We start from the raw sequence: 12,192 nt of genomic DNA, 5'->3' as shown, positions 1-12,192 counted from the left end.
TCCTCGGCCCTCCTGAGCTCCTGACCACTTACAAAGCTTTCGCCAACAGCCTGATGGAGTACTGCTCTCCCCTCTGGGCTGGTGCGCCTGCCTCCCACCTTTCTCGGCTTCACGCTGTGGAAACCAAGGCATTTTGAATCATTGGCATCTCCTGCGATGAGGCTGAGTCTTCGGGCCTCTCACTCTCTCACCGCAGGCTGGTCGGTGGTCTTTCTGTCTTCTACCGTCTCCTCTCCAGTCTCGCCCTACCTGCTCTCTCTGCGATTTGTCCCCACCATATTTCCGCAGGGTGCTCAAGGTCTGCTAACAACCCCCTTCTGGGGAAAGTACCAAAATGACGAATCACTGCTCACCTTCACTCTTTCATTCCTCTTTTTTCCCACCTTTGGAATAAACTCCCTCACTCTGTTCAATCCCATTCTTCCTCCAGGCCTTCAAAACAGCTGTTCACCCCACTTCTTTTCGTCCCCCATCCAAATGCTCGATCTTTTCTACCTCCGTTAATCCACCCCAAACCCACATCCTTCAAATTTCCTGCTTTCCTTCCTGAAAGTCCCTGTAATGTCCATCTTGTATACCACATGTTCCCCGCCCCATCCCTCAACGTTCCACAGATCTCCTATTGTCTCTGTTCCCCACTGTTTTGTCCCTCCCACTCCCACCCCTCTTGTCTCATGCTCCCCCTTTCTGTGTGTTGTGCCTTTGCTCTCATACGAGCCTCGACAAGGTATACAAAAAACAAAAACAGTTCAGGTGTATTAAGCTTTGTATTTTGCACCCTGATTCCATACTGTCATGTCAGAAAATTCCCCAAATTAGGCAAACTGCATTCACTCAAACAGCCGTGCCATGGAAATAGTAAAATCATCGCATCACAGTGGATAAAATTATTCTCCAGCGGTCTCATGCTGCCTGTTTGGAAGTCCAAGTCCATTACAATTCACAGACTGTATATTATAAGCTCAAATGACATATCTCACCTCTCATTGGGGGAAAGAACCAATTGGCTCTCACTTCATCAATCCTCCCCTGCTGCGAATAGGATTAGATAGTCAGTGATCTTCCCTTCCAGTCAAAGAAGGCTGAATAAACTAATGAAATATAGCAACACAAGATAAGTCCTTCGCTGTTTCAAGCTCCTCTCCAGTTCTTCCACAGGTGCAGGTATTTTGAAGGAGTACAAGTATGAAAACCCCAACCCCACAGATTGACATCAGCCACTGGACTGGTTTTGTTACTTGTTGGTGAATCGTCAGCGACAGTGTAGAGCGAACACTGTTCTGTGGAGGAACTCAATTCCTTCAATCTTCATTTCATGTGCAACACTTTGCTCTTAGTTTGCAGCATTGTTGTAAGTCTGTTGCTGATGCAGGTTAGAGCAAGATTTAACAGAAAAATTATTCAGAGGTTCAGGATCAACTCGCCTACTCTTCATGAAAGACAAGGTGGGATGAAAAATGTTCACCAACTAATGCCAGCAGATGGCACACAGGTTAATATTCATTCGAGGGACGGCGATGAATGCCTGGTAGTCCAAGAGCATTAGGGTTTAACCTGGACATTTTTGGTAACAAGCTGATTTTTTCAGGAAAGGTCCAGGAATGTGTGTGAAATAACATACTAAAAGTCTTCATGAATCCTCCTTGAGCGTTTTCCGCAATCCAAGATGGCGTCCAAAATGGCCGCCATTTCATGTTTTTCTCTTAACTTTGCAAGTAGGTTTCCCCAAAACGCACTTTAGATGTCTAAATATATGTTTTGAAGTACAAGGAACTCAATAGAATACATTATAAGAGATGTAGAAGCACACAAGTGCCAATGCCATCACATGATTGCCATCACATGATTCTGCAATTTCTATAACACATCACAATCACAGTACTCTATAGCATGTTTACATATTGATACCTGTGAAGTTAAATTACGGATGAATCAACTCATTGTGGGGTGCCAGAATGTCTGGTAGGAATTGTATTGGGCAGAGAAAATCTCGCAAGGAAACCCGAGAGGAAAATGATGATGATAGTGGCTACTCCACAGAAATTCACTGCCATGTAATATGTGACTTGAAGACTAACTTATTTTGTTATCCCTAGATGTGCACTGCACTTGTACTGTCGCAGCCTGGTAATATATTTTATCTCCTATGACAACCAGGGATGACATCTCATCGCACTTTGTATCCAATGGAAAAGGCACTTTAAAATGTCTGCTATTATAAATAATGAATGTATACTAGCATATCACAATATATGTGATATGCTGTGACACACACAAAAAAGGAACCTTTTATACAAATACAGCATACGTGTACCAATAGGAAGGAGTGTCATACACTCTCTGATTTCTATCATACTATAATTATTTTCATCTGCATGAAACAAATAAAATGATTCAATACAATGTTTTAGGTGTAACGATAGACTACTCCACAGAAATTCCCTGTCAAGTGATATTACACAGTACTGTGTAGTACATGCATGAAGACACAAATTTTGATCATGCATTTAGTCTGGGTACCAAAAATAATAGTTTTACTTCCTTAATGATAACGGAATGTTTCAAATAGAACTCACCTCATGGTAGACATCAACTGCATCTTGTTGGTAAAAAAGGTTAGCACCAAGTTTTCAATTTCCGAGCTTTAGGTGACGAAAATGGACCATATGGCAAATTTATGTCGCCCTGTCTGTTTAGCATCAAACTGATGGTACAATGTTTCCCTCGTAATGTCATAGCGATTAAGGGCACACTTCTAGACTTTAACATTCAAATTGATTTGAATACTGTATGCACAGCAACCACATTTATAATTGAAATGTTTGTTGAATATTTTCAGGATGAAATATCACAGTTAATTAATTAATGATAAATATTTAAACAATTTTGAGATAAAATTGTTAATGACGGCCATTTTGGACACCATTTTGGATTTTTGGAAGAGCTCAAACAGTTTTATTGGTACTTGCGTGCTTCAACATCTCTTAAAATGTATTCTATCGAGTTCCTTATACTTCAAAACATATATGTAGATATTTAAAGTGTGTTTTGGGGAAACCTGCTTGCAAAGTTATGAGAAAAACAGAAGAGGCGGCCATTTTGGACGCCATCTTGGATTGCGGAAAACGCTCAAGGAGGATTTATGAGGACTTTTAGTATGTTATTCTAGACATATTCCTGGACCTATCCTGAAAAAATCAGCTTGTTACCAAAAATGTCCAGGTGAGGGCCTATTTTGACCTAATGCTCTTGGACTATGGATGAATTCACTGCATGTGAGAAACGAGGATGGCAGTTAATAATAGGTCGAGATTTGAACTCAGGTTAGCTCACCAGCTCAAAGTCGCATATGCATACTTCTCAGGTATCTCAAAGTCCTTCAATGCAATTTGCTGAACAACACATTATATTTTTTGCAAACCCATTCCTGAGCTTTCCTCCACTTGCTGACTATTTTGATCCTTTCCACTCCCCTCATCACATTGTCATATGTCTTGCAATCTTCATTCCATTCTCTGCATTTGTCATTCTGTTAACCTGACACTGTCATTTAGTTTTCCATGAGGGTTGACTTTGGAGACAAAAACAGCAAACAACAAACTCGTCACATGTTGGATCACATTTGGATGTGATTTGCCAATCGATGCAGGCTTGGGAGATTACCTTCTTTATTTTGGGTTCCCTACATTTTTCTTGTCTATTTTGGGTGGTGGTGAAATTCCCAATGAAGTTGTGGTTGGGTCACAAGCATGTTGTAACATCGAGGCAGTTTGTGCAGAATGTAATGCTTTCACACTACACTATTCGCATGAGGAAATGTTTTATTTTCTCTCTTCAAAGAAGACCTCAAATCAATGATTTTAATGCAATGTGTATTGAGCTAGTTTAAGAGTATGGAATGTGACACGACTGCCTTCATTTAATAAAAGTTACTTTTTCCAGATTTATTTGTGAAAGTGGAAGTGAAAACCGAGCACGACGTTGATGTCCACCTGGATCTACCAGAACAAAATGACTCTGAATCTTCTTTCTTCAAGAGCCATCCTCATAAAGGTTTGTGTCAACATTTTGATTCGGACATTTTGATGATGAACTCTGGTGTTGAAAAACAACACAACCCTACGTTTTGATTTCATTACTTTAAGAAATAGCCACAATGTTCGATAAATGTTTCAAACATCCATTATTCCTTTCATTATTCGGTGAAATATTTTTACCAACAATAATGTACCTTGTTGTCTCCTGAAAAGAGGCAACAAATTAACAATTGGGCAGTGAGGCCACAGTTGGACGCAAGCAAGGAAGGAGGAAGAGGAGAGAGGGAACCAGGCTTAGTTGTGGCTCAGTGGTGTGGACAATATTGTGGATGGGGGAGTGGATGGCATGAGGTGATTGTGAAGTTTGAATCCTTGTCAGGAGAGTACAATTCAACCAAATTCGGCCTTATGAGACCACCGTTTTTATAGACATACACACACACGCACATACATTGCAGGTTTGGGGAGCACGGATTTGTGCAGGGGATGACTCGGACCTACTTCCCATCCTTTGACGTTTAATCTGACAATCATGGGTGACTCCTCGACCCGACAGATTGCGTAGCAACCACGGACGCCGTTGAGGTGACCAAATCTGGTCTGGTCCCCACAACAAATCTCACGTTACCTTCCTGGTGATTTCGCCCCACCCAAATGGTGGCCATGCTTTTGACTTCACACCTTTATCTATTTATTAAGTCTTGCCGAGCAAAACCGCAGCTTGGACGTTGGTTAATCTCATGCAGGAAATCAATGGGGTTCTGTTGGTTGATTGCATGTTATGTCTTACCAACGAAAAGAAAGGAAACATTTGAGCAGGTTTGGAAAGTTTATATCACGATTAATGACACATATGTATAAAATGTAGTGTCACAAAGAAACACTTTCCCCAACCACAGAAGAACCCCTTGCACTTTCTGATCTTAACTCGAAACACAAGACAGATGCAGCTCAGTTACTCCGGAGCGAGAGAGGTGAGAGACAGACACAGAGACAGACAGACTTGACGTTTATGTCCTTCAATTTAATAAGTATAAAAAACATTTTATAACGCAGATATCATCAAAAACAAACAAACAATTTTTTAAGGAAACATTTGCATGAGGTTCATGAAAACCATCAATAAATAAAAATGGAGTATTTCATTTCTAAAATAAAGGTACTCAAGCTGGATCTGAGAAACAAAGTTCAAAAGGTCAATAGTATTGTTACGGGTTTCAACTTCACATGCAAATGTAAACTTCATTGGAGAAGGATAGGGTATTGCATTTGGGTCTGTCTGTCTGTTTGTCCGCACAGAACTTTCGTGTTTTTTCTCTGCAACTGCTTGTCAGATTGAGACAAAATTTTCACCATTGGAGTGACAACTCGTGTGGAATGTTTTAATGATAATTATGACATCATAGGACACATGGTGTGGCAGCCACGTTAGAAAAAAAGTGGACCTCTGTATCTCTGAAACTGCACCAAGGAAAAAAATCGAAACTTGGCACATGGCAAGTACTCCTCATGTGCGATTCATGGGAATGTGCGATTAAATATTGTTTAAAAATGACGTCATAGGTGCCTTCTTTGTGACATAATTGCATATGTGGAACGCTACATCTGATCAGTGTGAAAAGTTTTGAGGTTATCTCGGGATAAAATGGTCTACAGAAATATATTTGATGATGTCATCAGTGATGTGATTCGGCAGCCTATTTTGTTTTTTTAAACCTTCAAAAATCTTCTTTTCGGAAGTAGCTGAACAGATCGAGGTGAAACTTTACACGTACAAATGCCTATCCATGAGGAACAGAAGCTTCACACATATGATGTCATTGGTTATATGGTTTCGCAGCCATATTTTATTTAACTTAAAACCTCTTCTTCTTCTCGAAATCTTCTCCAGAATATTCTTGACCTTTTGGTCAAGGCATGCATGGGCCAGTGGAATTTCGATAAGATAATAAAGGCACAAAGGAATTTACTTGCATAAGACAATCTCTCTGCTAAAGCTCTCCCATTATATCTATTAAATTCCCTCTGGCATATAAGCTTGTCTAAGCCTAATTGATGTTTTAACCAGTACATTAACATTAATTAAAGTTTATTTTCAACCTCCCCCACCCCCCCCCCCATACAAATTAAGCGAATCAAGTCAACAGTGCATATGTGGTCTTAAAAACTTAGTGCTCTTAAAAAAAGACACGCTAACTTTGGAAGAAATAGAGCCCTTTCATCACTGTCACTGGGACAATACACATTAACAACATGTATCTTTTGATTACTGCGAATAAAATCCACAGTAATCAAGAAGCCCTTGCAAACGTCTCTGCATAAAATATCTGAGGGTTGGCGTCTCGGATGCAAGACTATTGCCACACCAGCCTGAACATTTTCAAAGGCACTGGTGAAAGTGGCAACCTTTCAATATCCTACGCCACTAGTCGCCGCAAGATTGGTTGGCATGTGTTTCTTGTAACATGAAAAGATCAATTTGTTGCTTATCTGAAATTTAAATTCCTGAAAAGGGATTGTCATCGCGCACCGTCTGTCCGTCTCCTATTTCGACTTCTCCAGCCAAACTGCTGAGCCGATCCAGCTGAAATTTGGCAGCAACATTCTTCTCCTGACTGGTAGCAGGAATTGCAAAGCTCGTTCCAGTCACATGACTTTTTAAGTCAGTCAAAATGGCTGCCTTAGTAAATTTCTTCAAAAAAACTTCTCCAGACCCACCAGTCAGAATGCTCCAAAATTTCGGTTACACCATTAGGCCAGGGTAGGGATGTTAAATTGCAGAGGCCATGTTGATCAGATGACCTGAAGTGTGCCAAAATGGCCGACTTCGTCAATTTTTGGGAAAATCGCGTAAATTCCTTTAAAAATCTTCTTCTCCATACCCACCAGTCAGAATGCGAACACATTTGGGTGACATTAGGACAAGGTCCTGACGTTAAATTGTAGTGGCCATGCTGATCACATGACTGGAAGTGTGTGAGTCAACATGACTGGAATGTCAACTTTTGGGAAAATGGTATCAATTCATTTAAAAATCTCATTCTCCAGACCCACCAGTCAGAGAATGCTACCAAGTTTAGGTTACGACATTACGACAGGGTCGTGATGTGAAATCGCAGAGGTCATGCCGATCAGATGACCGGAAGTGTGTCAAAATGGTGGACTTGATAAATGTTTGGGAAAATCGTGTGAATTCCTTCAAAAACCTTCCTCTCCAGACCCACCAGTCAGAATGCGACCAAGTTTGGGTTAGAGCATTATGCTGGGGCCCAGATAAGCTGCAGGTCGAGTGGTCTTTTTTTTTCCCATCTCAAACACTTGTAACATCTTGAGGAAACGCACACAGCTGTTGCCTCCATTTATGTTGAGGGATGTTACCTTCATTTACTTTTCTTAATTATCTCTCCTTGTGCGTGTGTGTGCGTGTGTGTGTGTGTGTGTGTGTGTGTGTGTGTGTGTGTGTGTGTGTGTGTGTGTGTGTGTTTGTGTGTGTGTCCCATAACTCCAAAACCATGAAACTTAGCAGCCTGAAACTTTGCATGCATTCTAAGGGAACTCCAAGAAAGTGCATGATTGAAAATTGGGTGTTTGGGTTAATTAAAACACACCTTTTGAGGATAATTAACAGCCTTATTTAATTATATCCTTTTTCAGGCAAATCCTCGGCTCCCTCAATCTCTTGGGTCTTAAGTTGTATCCTGGGTTACCTTGCTTGGGTCTGAAGCCATCATATTTTTTGGCCTGCTCAACCATACCTTGACTTAGAACAGGCCGTAACGATTTCTAAGCAATAAAGGTTTTTTTCTTAACTTTCCTCGCTCTTATAGAATACCTGTTCATCATAGCTACAAATCGCTGGGCACATTGCAATGTTTATAAACGCAGGGAGACACCAGTGTTTGTGGCTTTATTTCATTTCTGCACATGGCATAACCTCACAGATCTCTTAAACTAAGCCAAATTACAAAATTTAAGCTCCATAATTGAACTTAACAGCAGTTCCTTGCTAAAAGACTGTTTGTTCGTCCAATTCGGACATTACTTGGGCATTTCCACGTGCATGGTTTTATCAATGGCAATTTGTAATCGCTTGCCAAGCCAGGCGTTTCATTGGAGTTTGCTTGATTTCTTAAGCCACTTGCTGAGCGCCCTCCAGTCGATAGTGGTACAGTTCCTGTCTCGGCCTGGATGTACAGTCGACAGTTACTGCAAGGTAGAGGTAGACGAAGGGTGTAGCATGAAAGTCAGGAGGGAGGGGATGGGGTGGGTGGGTACCCAGAGGGAGGGGTGGGAGGATGGAGGGGGTGGGAGGATGGAGGGAAAGGGTGCGAGAAGGGACCCAGCATTGTTCAGCGAGACCAGGTACCTTTGCTAGTGTTAAATGAAGGTTGGAGCCTGTATGGGCTGAATCTACCGCATCTGGAATTCTGCAGGAGGGATGTGGCACCATTTTTCCATGAGAAAGTCAATCAACTCACACCAGTTTGATGGAGGTGGAAAACGCTGTCTGAGGCATCGTTCCAGAATAACCCATAAATGCTTGATTGGGTTCAGATCTGGTGGCTGAGAAGGCCATGACATATGGATAACATCAGTGTCATGCTCATTAAACCATTGGGCGACCACAAGTGCTTTGTGGTTGGGGAAGGCGGTCCCTTCTTGGAGCCATAACAAGTGGAAGTCCATGCATTGCGTGTCGAGCCATTGTGTAATTATGATGGAACATATATGCGAAAACAGGAATCCGTATCTTAGACAAGGTTTTGACAAAATAGTGTGGTGGGATTAATTAAGATCAGAGGGTGAGTGGCATGTGAGTGAGTCGAACATAGATGCGACGTAACGCTGTGACGTAGGGTAGACGGACAATGAAAAGGAGACTGTGACGTAGGGTAGACAGACAGGACACCAAAATTTTGCCCCTCATCCCACTGCTTAGTCGATACTCGACACACAATTATAAGCAACCAGGCTTGTGCATCATTTCTGTACATGATTCTAAGCATGCTGGGATATTACTTGCTTAATTAACAGATGAGCCACACCTGTGTGGAAGCCTTTGCTTCTGTCTCTAATTTACCCAGGTGTTTCTATTTATTTATTTACTTTTTAAATCATTACCTGGCCATGTTTGGGTACCTTTTTAACCTCCGCCATCTTCGAAGATGGATGGAGGTTACTGTTTTCACCCCTTTCTGTTTGTTTGTGTGTGAACAGTATTACGGAAAAACTCCTCGACGGATTTCGACGAAACTTGGTGGGGGGGTTAGGTATGGTCCAAGGATCATGCCATTAAATATTGGACTTGGTCCCCCCCCCCAAAAAAAATTGTTTGAGAAAATTTTTTTTTGCATTTCTACATGTTTTAAGTGATTTCCAACCCCCCCCCCAAAATTTTTTTTTTACCCCCCCCCCTCCCGCCAAAAAAAATAGAGAATTTTTTTTTTGCATTTCTACATTTTTTTTAAGTGATTTCCAACCCCCCAAAAATTTTTTTCGAGAAAATATATATTTTTTGCATTTCTACATGTTTTAAGTGATTTCCAACCCCCCCCCAAAAAATTGTTACCCCCACCCAAAAAAAATAGAGAAAATTTTTTTCTTTCACTTCTACATGTTTTAAGTGATTTCCAACCCCCCCCCCCAAAAAAATAGAGAAAAATTTTTTTTTTTTTTCATTTTTATATTTTTTAAGTGATTTCCTACCCCCCCAAAAAAAATTGTTTGAGGAAATTTTTTATTTTTTTTGCACTTCTACATATTTTAAGTGATTTCCAACTCCCCCACCAAAAAAAAATTGTTCGAGAAAAAAAAATTTTGCAACTTTTTTTTCAACAAAATTTCGTTTTTTATTTTTTTTGCATTTTTACATGTTTTAAGTGATTTCCAACCCCCCCCCCCCAAAAAAAAATGTTGGAGAAAAGAACTATAACTCTGTCAGCACTGTTGACATCATATTTAATGAATAAGATATAAGGTTCACTTGAGTGACCCAGCAGTATTGGCGGCTGAGGTTTTGCACTCTCCCGAGTGCTCCCCCTCTAGTTTTACAATGATATGATGAGTATTGAACAGAATCAGAATTTTTTTTTACAGGTCATGTGTTATTGTATTTACAGGTAGAACCATTGAATCAACAAGGGAGGTTGCACCAACTTTTATGGACGGCTCAGCCATGCACCTGCATGATTCATCAACTGAAACGAGCAAGAGGACTTTTTACAAACAGGACAAACCGAATAATGAAATGGTTGCAGAGAATAATTTTCATAAGTCTCACAAAGCAAAGAAAGGTGAACATCCATACAAATGCAAAACTTGTGGAAAATCGTTTAATCGGTCAACCAACCTTAAAACGCACAAGAGAATTCACAATGGTGAACGCCCATACAAATGCACAGTTTGTGGAAAATCTTTTAATCAGTCATCCCACCTTAAAAGGCACATGATAATTCACAATGGTGAATGCCCATACAAATGCACAGTTTGTGGAAAATCTTTCAAACGGTCAGGCACCCTGAAAAAGCACATGGTAATACACAACAGTGAACGCCCATACAAATGCACAGTTTGCGGAAAATCTTTTAATCATTCATCCACCCTTAAAAGGCACATGTTAATTCACAACGGTGAACGCTCATACAAATGCACAGTTTGTGGAAAATCTTTTATTCAGTCATCTCACCTACAATCACACTTGCGAATACACAATGGTGAACGCCCATACAAATGTACGGTTTGTGAAAAATCGTTTAAACATTCATCCACCCTTAAAACACACTTGAGAATTCATAATGGTGAATGCCCATACAAATGTACCGTTTGTGGAAAATCTTTTACTTGGTCATCCACCCTTAAATCGCATGTGACAATTCACCATGGTGAACGCCCATACAAATGTGCAGTTTGTGGAAAATCTTTTAATCGGTCATCCAATCTTAAAACGCACATGACAATTCACCATGGTGAACGCCCATACAAATGCACAGTTTGTGGAAAATCGTTTAATCGGTCACCTCACCTCAAATTACACTTGAGAATTCACAATGGTGAATGCCCATACAAATGTACAGTTTGTGTAAAATCTTTTATTCAGTCATCTCACCTTAAAAGGCACATGAGAATACACAATGGAGAACGCCCATAAAAATGTACAGTTTGTGGAACATCTTTCAAGAATTCATCCACCCTTAAAAGACACATGATAACTCACAATGGAGAACGCACATCAAAATGTACAGTTTGTGGAATATCTTTCAATAATTCATCCACCCTGAAAGCACACATGAGAATACACAATGGTAAACACCCATACAAATGTACAATTTGTGTAAAATCTTTCAAACATTCATCCACCCTTAAAAAAAGCACATGATAATTCACAATGATGAACACCCATATAAATGCACATTTTGTGTAAAATCTTTTAATCGGTCATGTCACATGAAATCACACATGAGAATTCACAAGAGAATGATCGTACAAATGCAGTTTGTGGAGAATCTTTTATTCACTCATCTCACCTCGAATCACACTTGAGAATACACAACGGTGAACGCTCACACAAATGCACAGTTTCTGTAAAATCCATTAATCATTTATCCACCCTTAAAAGGTACATGATAATTCACAATGGTGAACACCCATACAAATGCACCGTTTGTGGAAAATATTTTAATCGGTCATGTCACCTGAAATCACACATGACAATTCACAATAGACGATGTTCGTACAAATGCACAGTTTGTCGAGAATCTTTTAATTGGTCAACCCACCTGAAAAAGCACGTGAAAATTCACAATGGAGAACAATGAGATGACCAACAAAGAGAATGTCCATACGAATGCAAAATATGTGGAAAATCCTTCATTCAATCGTGTGAGCTCATGAAACGCTTTTTTATTTTACTTTTTTTTGCATAGTTGAGGCTCATGGAAGAACTAGTATTTGTACACTAATATGATCAGGACAAAAGGACCAATTGAGGGAAGGGGGAAACACCAACAGCAGAGTTGATGGCCACCATCGACGCAGACTAGGACAAGCAATGGATGTGGGGAGGAATGAGAGGCAATTGGATGCATAGCGTCCTCTGCTGAATGGTTTTCGACAGACGCTCTTAACAAAATGCAGACACATACGACGTATGTACAGG

General features: G+C 40.4%; 1 pseudogene across 1 annotated transcript in view; it reads left to right on the top strand.

Annotated features, from left to right (window-relative positions):
- Positions 1–11,942, top strand: part of LOC147009456 (uncharacterized) — a 30,493-nt pseudogene extending 18,551 nt beyond the window's left edge. The window contains exons 5-7 of the transcript XR_015052865.1: positions 3,943–4,053; positions 10,157–11,365; positions 11,529–11,942. The product of XR_015052865.1 is annotated as an uncharacterized LOC147009456 (transcript). The remainder of the gene's footprint in view (positions 1–3,942; positions 4,054–10,156; positions 11,366–11,528) is intronic.
- The last annotated feature ends 250 nt before the right edge of the window (positions 11,943–12,192 follow it).

The sequence above is a fragment of the Eptatretus burgeri genome, chromosome 17 (assembly GCF_056783735.1).
Source record: "Eptatretus burgeri isolate ZD-2024b chromosome 17, Ebu_testis_v1, whole genome shotgun sequence".
NCBI lineage: Eukaryota > Metazoa > Chordata > Myxini > Myxiniformes > Myxinidae > Eptatretus > Eptatretus burgeri.
Note: the sequence above shows the minus strand (reverse complement) of the source record. Positions and strands in the feature narration are given on the sequence as shown.